This window comes from Sus scrofa, chromosome 9 (genome assembly GCF_054392235.1).
Source record: "Sus scrofa isolate SSC_HxYL_T2T_F1_AM1 chromosome 9, Sscrofa_HxYL_maternal_Yorkshire_Landrace_v2.0, whole genome shotgun sequence".
Classification (NCBI taxonomy): domain Eukaryota; kingdom Metazoa; phylum Chordata; class Mammalia; order Artiodactyla; family Suidae; genus Sus; species Sus scrofa.
The window spans coordinates 8,929,867-8,951,635 of NC_139391.1; the positions used below are offsets into that span (position 1 = coordinate 8,929,867).

Sequence of the window (21,769 nt, forward strand, 5' to 3'; positions counted from 1 at the left end):
AGGTTCTCGTCTCCTGCTGCAAGAGGGCAGAGAAAGCTGAAGACTTGGATTGAGACTTAATAGCCAAGTTCCAGAGAAGACAAATGACTAACCAAGGCAGATAGGATACACCAAGGTTAATGGGACTCTGATACTTAGGATGAGGATATCTGGGTATGTTTGGAACTGCCAGACTCTTCTAAATCCTCTGAGCATGCAGAAGTAGCCCTCCTTTCCTTTTAAGAGGTAGCACACCCTGTGTGCTTAAATGCAAAGCAGAGAACTCAGACCTTCAAGACAAAAATGTGCCTCCTTCAGAAACTGCCCCCGCCCCATACCCCTGGCCACTAGGCCTATACTTAGGGTTGAGTCCTGGCATAATCAAGCTGGGGATGTGCTGGGCCTCTTAAAGGAAGTAAAGGACTATTCACCAAAGAGCTGCAAAGGAACTCCAAGGCCCAGGCATCCTTTACAACCACAAGCCAGAGTGTACACATGGGACTGGACTCTGAGGAGGCCTCATCAAGGGAACCATAACATAAAACTGGGACGGGGAGCATTTGATTCAGTAGATAACAAACGAGTGCTATTAGGATGGCTTCCAGAAGCATAGGAAAAGGGATGACTCACACTCAGTGACGTTAAAATGTCACAAGTGCCAATGTAGTTGGTGGAGGACAGGATTAAAAGGCTCAGGGCAGTGGATATACCATGCAAGGCCAAAAGACTCACCAGATAACTATGTCCAGAGGAACTTTACACCCTTTGCCAAAGATACAAGGAATGTGCTGGTAAGAGGGGCACCAGCATTACTGAAAAACTCAGTGGTGGCTCTTCTCCGCATGCCAGCGCTCATGGTAGGGGAAACTCTTACAGAACCAGGTCCACTAAACAGCAATGAGGATGTTAGACCCAGAGAATGCTAGAAGCCAGATGGCGGTACCAAACCACCAGATTATAGAGGTGATGAGAAACCTGGTGGATATAATTATCCTGATGAGCCTGCTGCAGGCACAGCCAAGGAGGCTTGACCCACTGGAAGTTATGGCCCCAATTAAAATGATCCTGAGTCACTTCTCAGATCAGAACTCATTGAATCTTCATCTCAATGCAAGAGTCTCTGTTCCCAGAAGGAAAAACCCTATCACATTCTGGCATGTATACATGGTAATGATTCCCTTCCAGCCCTCTCCCTACTGTGGAAAGAAGATACCCAGAGAGTTACCTTGAGGCACAGTGGGTTAAGGACCTGGCTTTGTCACTGCAGTGTCCTGGGTGGCTACTGTGGCAAGGGCTCAATCCTTGGCCTGGGAACTTCCACATGCCATGGGCACAGCCAAAAGCAAGAGGGAGAGAATACCCAGATATTTGGGGGGAGTGTTGATTATAAGCTCTAAGTTGACATTTACACCCAGAGACCCAAAACATTATCCTGGCTTCTCTCTGGAGTGGGGACCAAATAATAGAAGGTCTAATTTTCTGTGGGTCTATTATGTTTGCCGCCATACTCATCGATCATTTCCCCGGTTCTCAAAATGTATCAATGAGATCGACATGTTTGTTCATTGGCGCAACCCTCAGTACGTGGCCTGTGGGATAAGAGCTATCATAGGAGGAAAGGCCAAATGAAAGCGTCTGAAACCACCTCCTATCCAGCCAAGATAAATGAAAAACGGTATCATACCCTCGGGCGAAGCTGAAAATGAGAGATACCATTAAGGATCTAACTAATGCAAGGGAGATGGTCCACATTGCATTTCCATTTAATTCACCAGAAATACTATGATCCTGGGGATGACAGTAGATGCCACACATTCAACCACGTAGTGCCTTCCATCGTGGCCCGTATGCCAGGCGGATCCTGAAGGATGACAGCACCTCAGCAAACTCGATCAAGCAGTCGTTCCAACCATGAGAAGGTTGTGATTTCTTTGCCAGAACAGATGAACAGGGCTTCAGGTATGTGCGAGGCATCAAGGATTTGGCAACGGTATTCTTTTCTATTTCAATCAGAGAAGGGCATTGGGAGCAGTTCACACGCACATGGACAGGCCACAAAATACATTTCCAGTTTTGCTCCCGGGCTATGTTAGGGCTTCCTTCTCTCCACCAGTGTTGCCCCTGATTAATATCCAGCCTACTGGATCACTTCCGCCGTAGCATCCGCTTCTGAGGAACGCAATCAGCAGCAGCAAGAATCGCAGAAGTATTAGTTCTCTTCCACTCCATGATGCTGATGTCTTCATGCGAGCAGTACTAGCTCTAAATGTCGTAGTTCAGCGGAGAGGGTGGTACCCTCGGTAGTTCATACGGTTAAACCTCAATGGGGTTGTATTCGTTTCCTATTCCTGCTGTAACAAATGACCACAAACTTAGTGGCTTAAACCAACAGAAATGTACTCTCTCCTCGTTCTGGAGGTGGAAAACTTAAAATCAGTTTCCCTGGGCCAAAATCAAGGTGTCAGTGCAGGGTCACGTGTCCCCCCATTCCGTGCCTCTTCTAGCTTCCGGTGGCTGCCAGAACTTGCCTGTGTCTGCAGCCCCTCAGTCTCTGCCTCAGCGGTGATATTGTCTCCTCTGCATCTGTGAGTCATCAAATCTCCCCCAGGGGTTGCATTTAGAGCCCACTCTGATAATGCAAGACAACCTCCCCATCGCAGGGTCTTTATGTACACCTGCAAAGAGCCTGTTGCCATATAAAGAAATATTTACAGGTTTCACGGATTAGGGTCTGATCTCCTTAGGGGCCACTTCTCAGCCTACTACAGGGGCAAAGCTACACCTGCCTTTACCTGTCTTTTGTTTCAACCTGGAAGAGTGGTCTTTGGAAAGGAATAAGGAAACAGGCTTTGTTTGCAGGGTAACACAATGAAGATATGTTGTGAAAGTCAATATTTAAAAAGAAGGTTTTGTTTTTCTTGTGACTGTCTCTTTCTGTGGGATCCGAAGGACATGAAATTCCCCCAGTGATGTATAGCTCTTTAAGGATCCGATGCACCCGCTTTTATGATGGGGGTCACCCTACAAGGAGGCAGAATATTAAAGAGACCAAGAAGGTGGTAAAGGAGAGAGAGGGAAGGAGAGGGAGGGAGGGAGAGCATATACCAGTGATAACGTATTTTCTGCAACTGAGCTGTATTCATACACCCTCCCAGATGTTATAGGCATTTTATTTCTTAATTTCTTTATTCGTTGGTTCATTCATTCATTCATTTTGGCTGTCCCGCAGCATATGGAGTTCCTGGGCCAAGGATCAGATCCAAGCCACCGTTGCGACCTAAGCCACAGCTGCAGCAGTGCCAGATCCTTAACCCACTGTACCGGGCCCGGGGATCGACCTCGCGTCCCAGTGCTCCCACGACATCTCTGATCCCATTGCACCGTGGAGGGAACTCCCATTATATTTATTCTTTTGAGGTGTTGGTGACTTGTTCCCCTGAGTGGCTGTAATTATAGACAGTAGGGGATGGGTACAGTCAGAGAGCGTTAAAGTCAGCTCTGCCCATTCGGGAGAGAGGACAGACGACTGTGTGCCAAGTTCTCACACGCTGGGGAGGTTTCAAATAGGAGCTGAGCTCTGCTGTGTCGATCCTGGAGGATGGAGGAGATGGAAGTATTCGGTCAGGCCTCCAGAAGGGCATTCAGGCTGGGCGAGTGGCATAGGTAAAGAAAAGCAGAACTTTCTCCTCGGTGTCCTAGTGACACCATACGTTCCTCGCACGGAGGACACAGCGCTGCAAGTACAGGATGGACGTGGAAGATGAACCGACCCTTTCAGTCTGATCATCCAGCTCTAAGCTCTACTTGATATATGACAGAAGCTCTCAATCACACTCCACCCAGCAGTTCTATTTGGTAGAAATTTGGTAATTTTTGTGTTTTTCTTCACTACCTCTACGTTTTTTTTTGTTTGTTTCTGTCTATTTTAGGGCCTCACCCCCAGCAATGTGGCAGTTCCCAGGCTAGGGGTCCAGGCAGAACTGTAGCTACCGGCCTAAGCCACAGCCACAGCAACTCCAGATCCCAGCCACGTCTGTGACCTATACCACAGCCACAGCAACCCAGGAGCCTCAGCCCATTGAGTGAGGCCAGGGATCGAACCCACGTCCTTATGGATGCTAGTCAGATTCGTTAACTGCTGAACCATGACAGGAACTCCTACCTCTACCATGTTTAATGTCTTTGGGGGCCACGTATCAAGTTTCCTTGCCCTATTAGTAGCCAGAGGGGTTTTTCCACCTCCTTTAAAATAAATGAAGTATATATAGAATTTAAAAGAATTCAGCTCATTTCCTTTGAGAAGCTCCGTACCCTCGTATCACCAACCAACAAACCAGGACAATGCACGCAGTCAATTTTACTTCAGAGTAAAACATTGGTACATTACTTAAGCATGGGCCCCTTGCTTTGTCATCTTATTAGTTAATTATTCTCATAATTTAGCTTTCTCAGAAGTTGAAGTGGTATTTTATCTTTCTTCTAGATCTCCATTGTAGAACTAGGTCCCTTAATAAATCTTAATTGACATTTGATACATAAATTGGGCCAAAGTATCAAACTCTTTAATGACAAGGTGCAGTTTTAACCTAAATGTAATAATAATAATAAACCCTAAACTTAGCCTCAGAGTAATCAAAAATCTAACAACTCTGAAAACCCATTTTTAGTTTATTAATTTTTTTTCTTTTATAGCTGCACCTGCAGCATGTGGAAGTTCCCAGGCTAGTGGTTGAATTGGAGCTGCAGCTGTCAGCCTACACCGCAGCCACAGCAACGCCAGATCTGAGCTGCATCTGTGACCCATGCTGCAGCTTGTGGCAATGCCGGATCCTTAACCCACTGAGCAAGGCCAGGGATCAAACTCACATCCTCACAGAACCAACGTCTGGTCCTTAACGCGCTGAGTCATGACAGGAACTCCAATTTGTTAGTATTCTTTTTTAAAAAGATCCATGACTCATTTTGTGAATAGCATGGACAAAATTATAGAATGCTGGAATTGTGAGGAATTTTAGGGATAATATAGCCTAAAATTCTTATCTTCTAGCAGAGGACACCGAGGACCCAAAAATATAGTGACCTGCTGGTGATCCGACCTAGAGTAAGGGCTGGGTAGCTGCTCTGATTTATCAGGGGTGCCCAGATATCTCTGAGTCCCAAAATACTGCAGGAAATTTAATAAGGTAGGCAAAACTGTGTATGTATATGAGAGCCCTTCTGGGGCAGAGAACTCCAGGTTATTTCCAGGGTTTTGTTTGTTTGATTTGTTTTTGCCTCTATAAGCGATGTGTCCATAAATATCCTGGTACATATATTTTTATTTTTGTGATATTTTTACTCCAATAGTTTAGAGTCTTGGAGTTCCCACTGTGGTACAGTGAGATTGGGCAGCGTCTCTGAAGCACTAGGATGCAGGTTTGATCCCTGCCCCACACAGCAGGTTAAAGAACTTGGCATTGCTGCAGCTGCAATGTAGGGAACCCTGAAGGCCTCGGGGCAGCCAAAAAAGAAGAAGAAAAAGGTATAGGTATATATCTCTCTCTTAACAACAGAGATTTCTGAAGCAAAAGTCTTGTATACTTTAAATTTTAATAGATTCTCCTGGGATATTTTCCAAACAAGTTATGGTACAATGTTATATGTCTATAGCAATGAGAAATGTGTCCATTTCCCTAACTTTAACAAGGGCTGGCTGGCTGTTTTCTAGCTTTGATTTTTTTTTTTTTTTTGGTTAGACATATTGTTGAGAAACTATATTCTGTTTTTTTTTTAAATGTGTGTTTTCCTGAAGAACAATGTGTTTGAGCATCATTTCATATGCGTGTTGTCCATTCGCATTTCCTCGTCTACGAACTGCCTGTTCATATCATCATGTGTCCATTCTTCTCTGTGGGTGTTTGTCTTGTATACATTCCATACTGCAACTTCAGTGGTCATTGAAAGAATCAGGATTACAATCCAATCTGTCAACTTCCGGTCTGGGAATTTCTCCACTCGGGTCACTTCCTGAGCCATTATGTGTTTGTGTTGCTGTGCTGTGTATTTGTCTTGCTGTATTTATGCTTCCTCTGTTATAAGGTAACTGTAACTAGTTTGTTGAACAAGTTGGACTCAGACCATTGCAGGTCCGACACCTTATTTTTTTCCTACGAGTTTCTCTAAAAGTCAGTTTACGGAGTAGGTCTTTCCTTGCCACTTGATCAAATCCAAGGTAGAGTCCCAAAGTATTGTCTAACCCTCAGATAATGCAATTTCTCCTATTCCTTTTAACTATTAAAAACAAGGTGAAGTCAGAGAGATGTACTTTGCTGGGCCTGGAAGAAAGCAATCATCTCTGTTATGATCTGCATGGGATGGGGAGAGGTATGTATTAGTTAGCACAGGCTGCTGTAACAAATATGACAGATTGAGCGGCTAAAACAACAGATTTATCCTGTCATAGATCTGAATGCTGAAAGTCTGAGATCAGGATGCCAGCGTTGTCAGTTTCTGCTGAGAGCTCTCTTCATGGCTTGTAGATGGCCACTTTCTCTCTGCATGTTCACGTGGCACACAGAACCTGCTCGGATGTCTCTTATTATAAGGATACTAATCCTATTGGATCATGGTCTCACCCTTATACCTCACTTAACCTTAATTTTAACTTCCAAAGGCCCCATTTCCATATACCATTCACAGTGGGGTTTAGGGCTTCAACATATGAATTTGGGAAGGAGGGGACCCTAACCCTAACCCTAACAAGGGCCACATGGCAAAGTATTGGGAGTGGATTATAGGAGCTGTCAGTGGTCTCCAGCTGATAGCCAGTAGGAAAATAGGGATCTCAGTCGTACAACCATAAGGAACTGAATTCTACCAGCAACTCATGAGCTTCAAAGAGGGCCCTGAGCCCCAGATCTGGCCAATACCTCCTTCAGCTTGGAGAGATCTTGAGCAGAGAATTGAGTCATGCATGTCATACCCAGACTTCCAGCATACAGAAGATGATAACCGTGTTGCTTCCTGTTGCTAAGTGTGTGGGTAATGTGTTACTCAGCAACAGAAAACGAATACACTCTTGAAGTAAAAGAATACAAATTATAAATATAAAATATATGGGCCCATGCAAGTGAGGGATCCTGAAATATAAGCTTTGTTAATTTCAAGGACCATCATCTCTGTCTCCAAGGAAGAGAGAACATGGGACATCAGGTGCAATATAATGCTGCTGTTTGGGGTGGGTCAGGTGTCCAAAATCAATTCTTTGTCTTTAGAAGGCTGTAGCAAGTCCTTTGGAATCTCCCCTGGAACTTCCACTCCCTTCCTTTGACAAGGCAAGGCCTCCCTCCAAGTGAGCTTTTGAGCATCTAGCAATCCAGCCTCTTTGTTGGGGTCACAGTGCCCTCCATGTGATGCTTTTGAAGGCCAGTCACTTTAAAGAAGATCCAGATCAACTCCCTTCTTCTAGGTCCACATCAGCCCCCAGGATACCTGTCTTTTCCCTCTGGCCAGTAGGAGAATAATCCACTCTCAGCACAACCACCTCTCTCCTTGTCCTACAAGTTCCATCAGTCCCTGATATTCAAGTTCCTCAGGCATGTGTCAAACTCTATGTCTTATAATCATTGAACTTGAGGGTCACACATGTCAAGCTATCTGAGCAGTTTTCCTGAAATCCCCGGTCTTCCTTGGGCTAGAGAAGGAGGAGAAAACCCCTCCACTCCCCTCTGTACTGACTCTCATCCAGCATAAAAGAATTTAGGAACTCTGAGCTCTAGTCTGGATTCTGATACTAACTCACTGTGAGTCCTTGGGAGACTTTCTTTTCCATTCTGGGTCTTGCTTCTCTGACTCAGTTAAAGAAAGATGCTGGCTAGATTCACTCATCTATTCAGTGAATGCCTACCGAACCCCTATTATGTGCCAGGAACTGTCTGGACACTGGGAATCAGCAGAGAACATACTGGATGACCTCGGGGGATCCTTTCAGCCCTCACATTCTGTGATGCTCCCCCGAATCCAGTTTCCATACAGCCCCACCCGCACCATAGGCAGTGAGCCCGGGCCTCTGACTCGACCTCCTTTTCCACCCCAGTGATAGCCTCCTCTTGCTGGGACCTTTGATGGCTCTAGGGATTAGCTTCCTCTGCAGGCAGCATTGCTCTCTCTCTCTGTTACTGCCCATCAACCTGGTCTGTCTGGCCTGGAAATACTGCCTGGCCAACGGCAACGGAAAGGTTTATTTGTAGAGGTCAGGAAGTCCCCCATGACCCCTCTCCATCCACCTCTGGGACAGGAAGCCCCAGGAGGAAAAAACAAAAGATGAAACGCTGGCTGACTTCCCAGCTTCCAAGTGTTCGGCGATACTCCGGTCTGGAGGATCCCTTCTGCCCAATGGACAGTGACCTCCCTCAGCAACTCCTGCCTTGTCATTGGGCCCCAGGCCTTCAGTTCCTTTCCAGGGGATCCAGAAGGACTTAGGTGACGTAAAAGAGGTAAAAGGAATGAAGACTGACTCTCTGGGAAAGGATGCTGCGTGCTGGCTTATCCTCAGCTCAGCCTCCGTGTCTGGGAGGGAGGGAGGCTGAATTCACAGACTGGGAACAACATTCTCAGTGGTCAAGGAAGCAAGTGACTCACCTGCTCTGACCTTCACCTACGCCTTCCCGTGGCCAGGGCGGCTTCAGAGAGGGGGTGGGGATGGAAGAGATATCCAAGCCTCAATTTTTGCTTCTTGAATTATTTGGGGAGCCTTATGCTTGACACCCCCTTCCATCTATCGCTCTTCTCCCAAAAGCTTGGCTCTTGGAAGAAAACTGACATCGAGAGGTTATGGGCTGTGTAGATGCCCAGGGCCATGCGCTTAGGAGCACCTTGTTTCATGCCTGGTTTAATGCTCTGCTCTTGCCATCTTGGAATTCTTCATAAGTTCTCAATGAGAAGCCCAAATTTTCTTTTTGCCCTGAGACCTGCAAATTCCATAGCTGGTCCTGATTTAGGTGTCCCATGTATTGGGTTCTAAGTCAGGTACTTGATGTACTCCTTCCAGTCCAGTCTCTAACTGGGCTGAGTTAGGGACTGTTAGCTCCTTGTCACCATTAATGAAATTTAGGTTTAGGTAAACAACTTGCTCAAGGTCCTAAAACAAGTACAGGGAGGAGCCAGACTTCAAGCCCAAGTCTAACTCCAGCGTTTGTACTCATTCCTGTCCATAGTGCTGGCTCATGAAGAGACATGCCTTTACTTCCCACTTGATGGGAAAGCTGAGTCCAGAAAAACGATTCAGGAGTCAGGCAGGGGTAAGTGAAGGACTTTCACCAGATCTGGAATTTCATGCAAGCCCTGAGCGTATCTTCTTGGAGAACTACCTGCGTGCAGACTCACACACTCACACACTTACACATATACCCTCACACACTACCTAGCTCAGAGCCTGTCTTCGGAAGCTGTTCGATGATGTGTACCGTTACAGAGTCCCAGAGTGTCCACACCGCAGGGACCCAGGGACGCACCTCATCTGATCATTGGCTTCCTTTGATGGAGGAGAAAACTGAGTCTCTAAGAGGGAAGAGACCTTACGAGTGGCAGAGCTTGGAGTCACATGCCAGCCTCTGGACTCTCAATGCAACAGGACAGCACGAGGGTCAATTGACAGGAGATAAAATCGGGCCACTGCAGCTGTATCTGAACAGAGGGGAAGCTTGATCTTGAGGTTAACCAGGCTGTCTTTCTCTCCTGATGGCTCTTCTTCTGCGCCCCAAGCAAAACTTACCCATCGGCATCTGAGAATTGCTTTGCTTCTGACACTGGCTGGGCACAGAATCCCTCGACCTCCATACACATAGTAATAGTAATGCTATCGCTCAAGACCCCAAAACACCTGCTCGAAGAGGTGAAGCAGTTTGGATTAGGAAGGTTGAATTGCTCTTTCATTCACAAGGAAAACAAAACACAAAGGCAAACTATAAACAGGATGAGGCATGTGGGTTTAATAACCCTGTAGAAACAGGAGCGTTTCTGTGAAGTAAAAAAAAAAAAAAAAAAAAGACAAATACGATGATCTGCCAGGAACTGCCCTGGAGAAGCAGATGACCTGGGCTGGGCCCCCTGATGACCTTTTCTGGGCAATCTCCCGGCACCGGTCCCCGAGACCAAATGAGGCTAGAGTCATGTGCCTAAAAGAGCAGGGTTTTGATACTCTCCGTCTTACATTTGAAAGACTCTCATCCTTTTTTGTTTGTTTTTGGGAGGTTTTGTTTTTTTGTTTTTTGTTTTGCTTTTTAGGGCCAGACCCATAGCATATGGAGGTTCCGAGGCTAGGGTCGAATTGGAGTTGTAGCTGCTGGCCTGCACCACAGCCACAGCCACAGCAACGTGGGATCCGAGCCACGACTGTGACCTACACCACAGCTCATGGCAATGCCGGATCCTTAACCCACTGGGTGAGACCAGGGATCGAACCCGCAACCTCATGCTTCCTAGTCGGGTTTGGTTCTGCTGCGCCGCAATGGGAACTCCGACTCTCCTCCTTTTATATGTCCTCCTTGATAGCTCTGGGTTCAGAGGCTGACTGTGCAGTTACTAAATGTGCTTTGAGGCATGTAGTGTAATCTCTCTAAGCCTCAAGTTCCTCGTGTATAAAATGGGCATGAAGAGTTCCCGTCGTGGCTCCAACGACGTGTCCAGATCTCAGGGGCTTTCAGGGGAGTCCCAGGCAAACTGGGAGGGTTGTTCACCTTAGGCTACTAGGAGGTTCCTTTTGATAAAGCATTTATCATGGTGGCTGGCACAAAGTAATTGCTCTAAAAATAATTCTTATTATCCTTTCAAAAAAAATTCTCATCCTCCTTTCTTCTTACTTCAAGCTGCCACACTGTGCACCTGGCAATGTTAAATTACAAACATTTTTAGAGTTCTCTTTATCATTTATGAAGTGTTTTGTACCCATTATTTCATTTTATCTTTACAATAACCCTAAGAGGGAGGTAAAACGCAATATCCTCATTTTGCGGGTAAAATAACTGGAGTTCAGAAAGCTGCATGACGGGTTCAAGGTCCCTCAGCAAATAGGCTGCTAATGGACTGAATGTTTGTGACCTCACCCCCACTCCCAATTCCTCTGTTGAAGTACCAGCCCCAACAGTGATGGCATGGGGAGGTGGGGCCTTTGGGAAGTAATTCGGTTTATTTTTTTTTTAATTTTTTTATTTTTATTTATTTTTTTTTTTGTCTTTTCCAGGACCGCACTTGCAGCATATGGAGGTTCTCAGGGCTAGGGGTCTAATCAGAGCTGTTGCTGCCAGCCTACGCCACGGCCACAGCAACACCGGATCCTTAACCCACTGAGCAAGACCAAGGATCGAACCTGCAACCTCATGGTTCCTCGTCAGATTCGTTTCTACTGGGCCACAAAGGGAACTCCAGGAAGTAATTCAGTTTAAATAAGAGCATAAGGGTGGAGTCTCTTTTAAAGGATTGTTGCTGCCTGTGTAGGAAGAGACCAGAGCTCTCTGTCTCTGCCATGTGAGGACACTATAAGAAGGTGACACTTTGCCAACCAGGAAGAGGGGCTCTCACTAGGAACTGAATCAGCTGGCACCTTGGTTTTGGACTTCTCGGCTTGCAGTACTATGAGGGGTAGATTTTTTTCTTTAAGCCACCTAGTCGATGATATTTTGTGATAGCAGCCTGAGCTGACTACGACATAGGTGAAAGGCTAGGATGTGAATGAGAGTCTCCTTGGCTCCAGAGATTAAGAATGTTCCCATCAGGAGTTCCTGTTGTGGCGCAGCGGAAACAAAACTGACTAGGAATCATGAGGTTGCAGGTTCGATTCCTGGCCTCACTCAGTGGGTTAAGGATCCGGCATTGCCGTGAGCTGTGGTGTAGGTTGCAGAGGCGGCTTGGATCTGGTGTTGCTGTGGGTGTGGTTCAGGCCAGCAGCTGTAGCTCCAATTCGACCCCTAGCCTGAGAACCTCCATATGCTGCAGATGCAGCCCTAAAAAAGAAAGAAAGAAAGAAAGAAAGAAAGAAAGAAAGAAAGAAAGAAAGAAAGAAAGAAAGAAAGAAAGAAAGAAAAAACAAACATGTTAAGAAAACATCCTTTTCTCTTACTACCCTTCTCCCTTCTAATCCACTGAGGCCTCTGGTAGCTCCTGCTCTTTTCCCCTTTGTTGAGCAGGATTCCTTGCTGCAAGTAGGAAACAGATTTGGCTTATTTAAACAGAAAAGGAATGACTCAAAGTATATTAGGTAGCTCGCAGAATCTCCTGGAGGATGGAGAACCAGGCTTAGACCTTCCCCCAGCATCAACTCCCAAATTCATCATGAGAAGACCTGGCCCAGGAAACACCTGACAGTCGGCGTTCCCATTGTGACTCAGTGGGTTAAGGTCTCTGTGAGGATGAGGCCTGGATCCTTGGTCTCACTCAGAGGGTTAAGGATCTGGTATTGCCACAAGCTGCAGCATAGATCTTGTGTCACCATGGCTGTGGCGTAGGCCGCAGGTGCAGCTTCGATTCGCCCCCTGGCCGGGGAACTTGTGTATGCTGCAGGTGTAGCTGTAAAAAAGAAAAAAAAAAAAAAAAAGGCAATACAAAACAAAAAACATGTAACAGTCACTGCCTTGGAGAGTGGGTACCCCTTGATGCACCATCAAGATGCCCAATGCCAGACCCTGGACTCTGCTGTTGTAGCTGCTGCCTCTGCTGCCAGCTGTGGCTCTCACTGATTCTGCACACCCTCACTCCTTTGCCTCCCTGCAGGTGTGGCGGACTGGCAGGGCTTAGGTCATGTGCCATGCCTTAGTTGCAGGGGCAAGTGAGTCGGTATTTTCAGTTTCTGTAATGGGAAGCCATCTGTCTGTCTCATAAGACGGGGAGCTCTCCAAACATGAAAAGGCCCTAAAGTTTGGCAGCCCAAAATAGTTATAGTTGACCCTTCAACAACATGGGTTTGAATTTTGTAAGGTCTACTTTCATGTGGATGTCTTTCTTTCTTTTTTTTTTTTTGTGCTTTTTAGGGCCGCACCCGTGGCACATGGAAGTTCCCAGGCTAGGGGTCGAATCGGAGCTACAGCTGCCAGCCTACATCACAGCCGCAGCCACACGGGATCCAAGCTGTGTCTTCGACCTACGCCACAGCTCTCAGCAACACCGGCTCCTTAACCCACTGAGCGAGGCCAGGAATTGGACCTGTGTCCTCATGGTTCTGGTCACATTCATTTCCACTGAACCACGACTGGAACTCCCTGGCCAGCATCTCCTGATCTTTTAAAAGAGGTCTCAGAGCTTCTCTGTGACGTCCTCCGTGAACTCCCGTCACAGCACCCCCACAGCATCCTCTACCCAGAAGTCTCCTAGTAGCCATCACACTCTTTCTGACTACCTAGATGCTGGTCTCCTCTCCAGACGGGGTTCCTCTAAAGCGGGGACCACTTCTGCCTCCCTGGCATTTACATATCAGTGAACATTGGGCCAGGAGGGAGGGAGGTGGACAGTTTGAGTGGCCTTTGGGTCTGGTGTTTCGGGCAGGGGTAGAGGGGGCAGTGGTGTTCTTGTTGAATTGCTTCTGCAGCATGACTTGGGCTGAGGATGTACCTGCCTTGGCTCCCTTTGTTTCTGCCAAATTTTTAACAGCTTTAATGAGCCAAAATTCACATACCACACAATTCACCCATTTAAACTATACAATTCACTTTTTTTTTTTTTTTTTTTTTTTTTTTTTTTATTGGCTGTGCCCACAGCATGTGGAAGTTTCCAGGTCAGGGACTGAACCTGAGCCACAGCAGCGATCTGACAATGCTGGATCCTTAACCCAATGCGCCACCAGGGAGCTCCTCCCATTCACTCTTCAGTGTATTCATAGGTAGGTGCAATCATTGCCACAGTCGACTTTAGAATATATTCCTATCTTCTCAGAAAGAACCCCTAAGCCATTTAACTCTCACTCCACTACCCCTTGTCCCTGCCCAGCCCACAGCGACCCCTAGTCTACTTTCTGTATCTGGATTTCCCTGTTCTGGACTTTCACAGAAATTATACAGCATGTGGTCATTTGTGACTGACTGACTTCATTTAGCATCGTGGCTCCAGGCTTCATCCACGCTGTAGCACAGATCTGCCCTTCATTCCATTTAACAGCTGGAAAATTTTCCATTGTGTTCCAGATTCTATTTATCCTTTTGTCTGTTAATGGACATTTGGGTCTGTTGAAAAAGAAATTAGTGGAGTTCTCAACATGGCTCAGTGGTTAACGAGACTGACTAGTATCCATGAGGATTCGGGTTCGATCCCTGGCCTCACTCAGTGGGTTAAGGATCCGGTGTTGCCCCGAGCTGTGGTGTAGGTCGCAGACGCGGCTCAGATCCCATGTTGCTGTGGCTGTGGTGTAGGCTTCGATTCGACTCCTAGCCTGGGAACCTCCATATGCCGCAGGTGCGGCCCTAAAAAGACACACACAAAAAAAGGAAAAAAGAAAAAGAAATTAGCCCCACATGGAGTCACTTCTGCTAAACTTCACCAAGACCTAATACCTAACCTAACTGCAGTTTCAGCCACTCCCAGGAGTGGAATTGTAAACAGATCAGTCTGGAATTTCCTATCAGCTGCTAGTAAAGAAATAAGCATGATAAGACCCCCTGGGCTGCTCACTCAGGGACGGGGACCTAGCCTGAAACAATCCTTTCTTTTCTGTTGCAGGTAACTTCCTTGTGCTGCTCCACTTCTCTGCCTATAAAAATCTTCCTTTTTGTACAACTCCTTGGAGTGCCTCCCATCTAGTAAATAATGTCTTATTCACTAGATGAGATGCTGCCTGATTCATGCGTTATTGAATAAAGCCAATTAGATCTTCAAATTTACTCTGATGAATTTTGTTTTCTAAAAGTCTTTCCCATATTTTGGCCATTATGAAGATTACTGCTACGGACATTTGTATACATGTGTCTGTGCGAATATATGCTTTCATTTTGTGCCCATTTTTAAGCCCGATTCTCCAGGCTTTCTGGTGTCTCGGAGCTACAGAAGATTATCTTAACAAATTTATTTCTTATTCTAATCTGCCAGAGCTGATTTCAGGTCTTGACTCCTTTCCCTGGGGCCCAAATTCTTAGCCCCAGGACAAAAAGGCTCTAATATGACTGATATGACACACTTCCAAATTAACCTTGAAAGTCTTGAGTTTAGCTTTCTCTCTACTTTGATGTTTAGAATAAGGCCCAGAGAGGGAAAGTAACTTGCCCAAGGTCACACAGCCAGTCCCTGGGACAGCTAGGACTAGAATCTAGTACTCTCCCTCCCAATTTAATATTCTTTCCCCTACACAATGCTGCTTTTCATCAACTCAACAAATGTTTGTCCAGCTCTGTGGCCATAAGATATACAGAGGAAGCAAAGGATATAGAGTCGAAAGACTCTTCTATTCCTGAGTTTGCCACTTGCTAGCTTTGTGACCCTGGACAAGTTACAGTTTCTCTGGGCTTCAGCTATCTCATCCCTAGAAGCTGGGGACTAGGGGAGATGGGTTGGATTAGAAGGTACAATCTCAAATGCCTATAGCATCCTGTGGGTATCACTCTTTCACTGAATTATATTTTATTCACTTATAATTACTCCTTTGTAGCAGAAACATTTGTTTACATTCAAAAGAATAGGGTCTGTTGAAATTTCAGTCTTCCCTGGTTGCTTTTTCATCTCATATCTTTTCTATATTATTTTTAGTTTTTATGGTGTTTTATTTTTGTAAGCGCATCTTAAGTTGTATTATGTCAACACAAACACACTGCTTCCTTCATTTCCACAAAGAAGTAGGTTCTTCCCCTTCTTTTTTTGAAACGTGTGGTCCTCTTAATCGAGCTCTTATTTTCTGCCTTTTGTAGAAATATTTCACCTGTAAGAAAAAGGTTCAAGAAAAATGACAGTACAGGTACTTTGGTCAATGATAGGAGACACTTGGCCTAAGTGTGGGAAGACCATAGGGAGGGGCAGGACTGGAGGCAGGCGGGACAGCACAGCCTGGACAAAAGATGGCAGCCAGATGTTTGGCTTAATAAGTAAACGCCTGAAATCTCTTTTTTACATGAAATCCCCTATTCTTTCAATTCAGGCAAGTCATGCAATTCAGGTTGGGCCCACAGAGTGTTTTCTAATTGCTTGTGGAAGCCCTGTCTTCCCTGTTATTCTTCCTGGGAGAAGGAGCACCAGCAGCTCCAAATGACAAAGGGAGAGCTGATGCTGCCATCTGCTGCTCAGTGACGGGACCCAGTCCTTTCTTAGGGTTTGGGCCCCACCCACAGAAGGAGTCAGATCTGGAAGGACTTCTTGTGGGCCCTTCCTTTTTTTTTTTTTTTTTGTCTTTTCTAGGGCCATTCCTGCAGCATATGGAGATTCCCAGGCTAGGGGTCTAATCGGAGCTGTAGCCACTAGCCACAGCCACAGCAACGAGGGATCCAAGCCACGTCTGCAACCTACACCACAGCTCAGGGCAATGCCGGATCCTTAACCCACTGAGCAAGGCCAGGGATCGAACCCACAACCTCATGGTTCCTAGTTGGATTCATTAACCACCGAGCCATGACGGAAACTCCATGGAGGTCTTTCATTTCAATACCCGGAAGCCATCGCCCAGCTCCTGGGTAAAACCCACTAGCAGAATCTGTCCTCTGGTGAGCGTGGGGGATGTGCCGGCACAGAGCCCCAGGTGTACAAGATGCAAGGAGAGGAAAAAGGGCTGAAACGGGAGACGTCAAGAGAAGCTGGAAGTTCCAGAATGGGACACGGGAGTTCCCATCGTGGCTCAGTGGAAACGAATCTGACTGGCATCCAGAAAGGGGCACAGGTTAAGGTAAGAAAACAGAGAGAAAACAGTGGATTTGAGAAACAGTACAAACAGAAATCCAGACTGTGGGGAGACAAGGAATCCAGAGAATGAAGTGGCGGGACTGCCAGTACCTGCCCAGGACTTGTACTCTCTGCTATCAAATTCATCTTCATAAAACTTCAGTGTGATCACTCATTAACTTTAGCCCATTTTGGCTTTCGCCCTGAGGCCAGACACAGGGCACTCTGTCATTGGGTGGACCCTGAATGTCCCTCCCCGCCTCCATCAATCTCCCCCACGAGTCCATCATCAATCCTGCACTTGGTGGGGGTGAGAGTCCCAGTGTGAGTCCCAAGTTCAGCCATTCTTCTGGCTGTGTGATCTTGGAGACAGTCACTGAACCTCTAGGAGTTTAGGTTTCTCATCTGCACAACGGCTCCCTCGATCAGGCCGTTGTGTGGAGCCCAGTGACACGCGAGCTAACGTCTGACAGGTATCGTCTTATTGAATCTTCACAGCCCAGCGAATGGGCCCTACCATGACCCACTCTGTTCCGATGAGGACACCGGAGCTCAGAAAGATGGAGAAGCTTGCCCGTGACCACGCTGCCAGTAAGCGGCAGAGCTAGAATTCAAACCCAGACTGCTGGCGTTCCCGTTGTGGATCAGCGATTAACCAACCCAAGGACTTGGTTGGACATGGGTTGGATCCCTGGCCTTGCTCAGTGGGTTAAGGATCTGGCATTGCTGTGAGCTGTGGTGTAGACACAGCTCAGATCCTGCATTGCTGTGGCTGTGTTGTAGGCCGGCAGCTGTAGCTCTGACTAGACGCCTAGCCTGGGAACCTCCACATGCTGCAGGTGCAGCCCTAAAAAGACAAAAGCCAAAAAAAGACAAAAACAAAAACCCCAAACTGCTTAGCTCTAAAGCTTTATTGTACTGAATCTCTGTGTTGGTTAGGTTTTACGGTAAAATGACTCCCCCTGAAACAGAGTGGCTTAAAACAGTGATCACTTTATTTGGCTCACAATTCTGCAGGTCAGCTGGTCTTGCTCAGCTCATTGGATCTACGTTGGGATCCCCCCTGGATCTGTAGTCACCTGCTGAGTTGGGTGGTGGCCTCACTCACATATTTGGTGACAGGGCACCTTAGTTCTCCTCATGGCCTCTTGTCCTCTGGCAGCCTAGCCTACACTTATTCACGTGGTGGTCTCTGGACTCCTTGTGCCACAGGAGAAAGGAAGCCCCCATGTGCAAGCATGTTTCTAGTCAAGGAGAATCACAAAGCCAAGCCATAGGCAGTGTGAAAGGACCCTTTCAAAAGGTAGAGAGAGAGGGAAGGGAGTGATGGCCATTTTTATAATCTGCCACAGGTGCTAAACTATAATCCCTATTTTATAGTGTTGATCCAAGGAGATAAAGGAGGTGAATCAACTTTGTAAACTTTTATAAAGCACTGTCTAGATAAGAGGTGTTGTTTATTAGATTTTATTCCACTAGCCTGTCAAAGTCAATATGTTTCATTGTTGTCTCCATTTTACAGATGAGTAAATGAAATCCCAGAGAGTGCAGAGCGTATGTAAAGACTCGTTGATGAGAAATAGCACAGTATATGCAAGGACTTATGAGCCATTTCTGGGTGTTGAAATGTTGGTAAGAAGCAATGAGAGGTGAGAGGTGAGGTTGAAGAAGTAAGGAGCTTAAACTTGATCTTAAAAGCTCTGGGGGGAGTTCCCGTCGTGGTTCAGTGGTTAACGAATCCGACTAGGAACCATGAGGTTGCAGGTTCGATCCCTGGCCTTGCTCAGTGGGTCAAGAATCCGGCATTGCCATGAGCGGTGGTGTAGGTCGCAGACGTGGCTCGGATCCTGAGTTGCTGTGGCTCTGGTGTAGGCCGGCGGCTACAGCTCCGATTCGACAAAAAGAAAAAAAAAGCTCTGGGATCTACCCAAGAGAAATGGAAACATGTTCACATGAGGACTTGTATGCAATTTTTTTTTTTTTTTTTTTTTTTTGCTTTTTAGGGCCGCACCTGCGGCATTTGGAGATTCCCAGGCTTAGGGGTCTAATCGGAGCTACAGCTGCCAGCCTACACCACAGCTCACAGCAACGCCAGATCCTTAACCCACTGAGCGAGGCCAGGGATCAAACCGGCAACCTCATGGTTCCTAGTCGGACTCATTTATGCTGTACCACGACGGGAACTCCTTGTATGCAATTTTTTTAGCAGACTTTAGTGCCCAAACTGGGAACCATCCAAACACCCATCAACTGGTGAATAAAGAAACAAAATACAGTACATCCATGGACTACTACAAAAATAAAGAACTACTGATATTTATTATGAAAGACTCTCAAAACCATTGTGCTTCATGGAAGAAGCTGGAGCTGCCATAAGAAAGTACCATAGACTGGGTGGCTTACACACTAGAAATGTAAGATTAAATTAAGAAATTTTTTCACTGTTCTGGAGGCTAAAAGTCTGAGGTCAAGGTGTTATCAGGGTTGACTTCTTCCGAGGGCCTCTCCCTGGCTCGTAGATGGCTGTCTTCTCCTCCCTGTGTCTCACATGGTCTTCCATTGGCCATGTGATTCCCTCTTCTTATATGGACAGCAGTCATATGGGAACAGGGCCCACCCCCCACGACCTCATTTTAACTTAATCGCCTCTGTAAAGGCCGTATCTCCAAAGACAGTCACATTCTGAGCTACTGGGGGCTTAGGACTTCAGCATATGAATTTGGGGATGAGGACACACAATTCAGCCCATAAAAAAGCCCTACCCAGAAAACTACATACTTCATGAGTCCATTTATATGAAATTTCTAGACAAGACAAAATTATGGAGACAGAAAGCAGATCAGTGGTTGCCCGGGGGTGGGGATGGGAGCCCCTAATTGTTTGGGCACGTGGGGAGTGAAGGCACAAGGGAACTTTTGGGGGGTGATGGAAGCGTTCTAAAAGTGCGCTGTGGTTTTAAGCCTGGAGTAACGTCATCCGCTCCGGGTTTTAGAAGTGTCATCCCAGAACTGGTGTTAAAGATGGATCTGGAGGACCAGGGGCAGACTGGAACAGAAGTCAGACCAGACGAGAGCACGGATTTCCTCCGTAAGCAGAAAAACAGGTAGCGAGGGAGACTGATAATAAGAGGGTCAGAAATAGAGCAGGACCAGGGAGAACAGAAGGCTGTTTAGAGGCATTTCCTTGTGGGACAGAGAAGGGGGAAATGAGAAGAAATAGTTTGGGGGGAGCTTACCATCTGTTCGTTTTTTTGGCGGTGCCTGTGGCGTGTGGAGGTTCCTGGGCCAGGGATCGAACCCGCACCACTGCAGCAACCCAAGCCACTGCAGTGACCATGCTGGATCCTTAGCCTGCTGCACCGCAAGGGAACTCCCCATCTGATTTTGTTTCTTACTTGAAAGTCTTGGAAGAAAATATTAAAAGATAAGATACCTCAAATCGGTCAACCCCAAGGCATGTCTATAAAGGTTAGTATAGGAACGTATGAGGCCTCCCTTTGGGGTTTCCAGCAAAAGCGCTCACTGCAGCTCTCAAGCCTGTTTAGGATCTGGGCTTGGTCCTGACTTTTGCCCGTAAAAGGTGACCCCTCTCCCCCGGTTTCTGACAACTGGGCCTTTGAAGGCAGCTGAATCTCCCCAGTTAACTTATCGGTAAGCTCACCCTGATAACAGACTATGGAAGCATTTCAGTGGTGGAAGGAAAGACAACACCTTCCACAAACAATGTTTTGTAAATTAACAAAAGGGATTGTAGAACAGAACAATATTTAATTCACTTCCAGTCATCCGTCCATCTATTTATTCCACCATTTAGGTATCAGTCAACAAATATTTGCTAAGGGCTTACACCACGCCAGCTAAGGCCACGCTGGGTGCTGGGAATCCAGGGATGAAAAGGCTTTGGAAAAATTCCCATTTAGTGGGAACCCGGGATCTACCACACGCTCTCCTCCTGCAGATGCAGGCCTGCGGTTTCCGAAGCATCTCTGAAGATCTTCGAGACAGAAAAGACCCCGGTACGCCCGTCAGCCCCGCCTCAGACAAACACGCACCCCCGCCACCCACGCCGGCGGCTTGGGCAGACCCATTGGGAAGTTCAAGGCCACCCTCACCCCACCCCCCTCTCTGTTGCCCTAGAGTTGAAGGGCCAGAGGGGTCTCTCCCCTCTGTCTTCAGTTCCTCTTTTCCCTCTTTCTCACTCCTTAACTCACTGTAACGCTGGCTTTTGTGCCTCTCACGCCTCTGGCCCATGTCACCAGAGGCCCCCTCGTTGCCACATCCAATGCGTTCCCCTCAGTCCCCTGTCCCCCGTCTCGATTCTATCCAGCGCTGCTTTGGGGACACATTTGACACTGTTGGTAATGTGTCCTTCAAACTCGCTTCTCTTGCTTCCACTTTGAACCCTCTCGGGCTCCTTCTCCCTCTCCTTTCTCTTCATAGGCCTTCCCCCTCTGTGTGGCCCTTCAGTGCTGATGTGCCCGGGCCCTACCTTGGGCTCTGGCCCGGGTTGATCCAGTGGCCTCAGGGTCCACCCTCAGGGTGGATCCCCAGTCTAACTGCATCTGGGCCCAGACCTATCCCACAGTCTGCTGGACGTCTCCAGTGGGTGCACACTGCTTGTTTCCTCCCTTATAACATGACTTTTTTTTTTTTTTTTTTTTTTGCTTTTTTAGGGCCACAACCGTGGCACATGGAGGTTCCCAGGCTAGGGATCCAACCGGAGCTACAGCTGCCAGCCACAGCCACAGCCACAGCAACGCCAGATCCTTAACCCACTGAGCGAGGCCAGGGATCGAACCTGCAAACTCATGGTTCCTAGTTGAATTCATCTCTGCTGCGTCATGACGGGAACTCCCCTCTCTTACAAGATGATCTTGTACATGTCTGTTAACATGTCTGTGTCCATCCAGGACCACATGTCTCTTGTATATTCTACTGTTATCTCACACACATAGTGAGCTCAGAGAAGGAAC

At 46.9% G+C, this 21,769-nt stretch overlaps 1 long non-coding RNA gene across 1 annotated transcript in view; it reads left to right on the forward strand.

Moving 5' to 3' along the window:
• Positions 1-14,815, forward strand: part of LOC106504801 (uncharacterized) — a 48,351-nt gene extending 33,536 nt beyond the window's left edge. The window contains exons 4-5 of the long non-coding RNA XR_014814643.1: positions 1,755-5,500; positions 14,659-14,815. This is a non-coding gene — a long non-coding RNA (uncharacterized LOC106504801). The remainder of the gene's footprint in view (positions 1-1,754; positions 5,501-14,658) is intronic.
• The last annotated feature ends 6,954 nt before the right edge of the window (positions 14,816-21,769 follow it).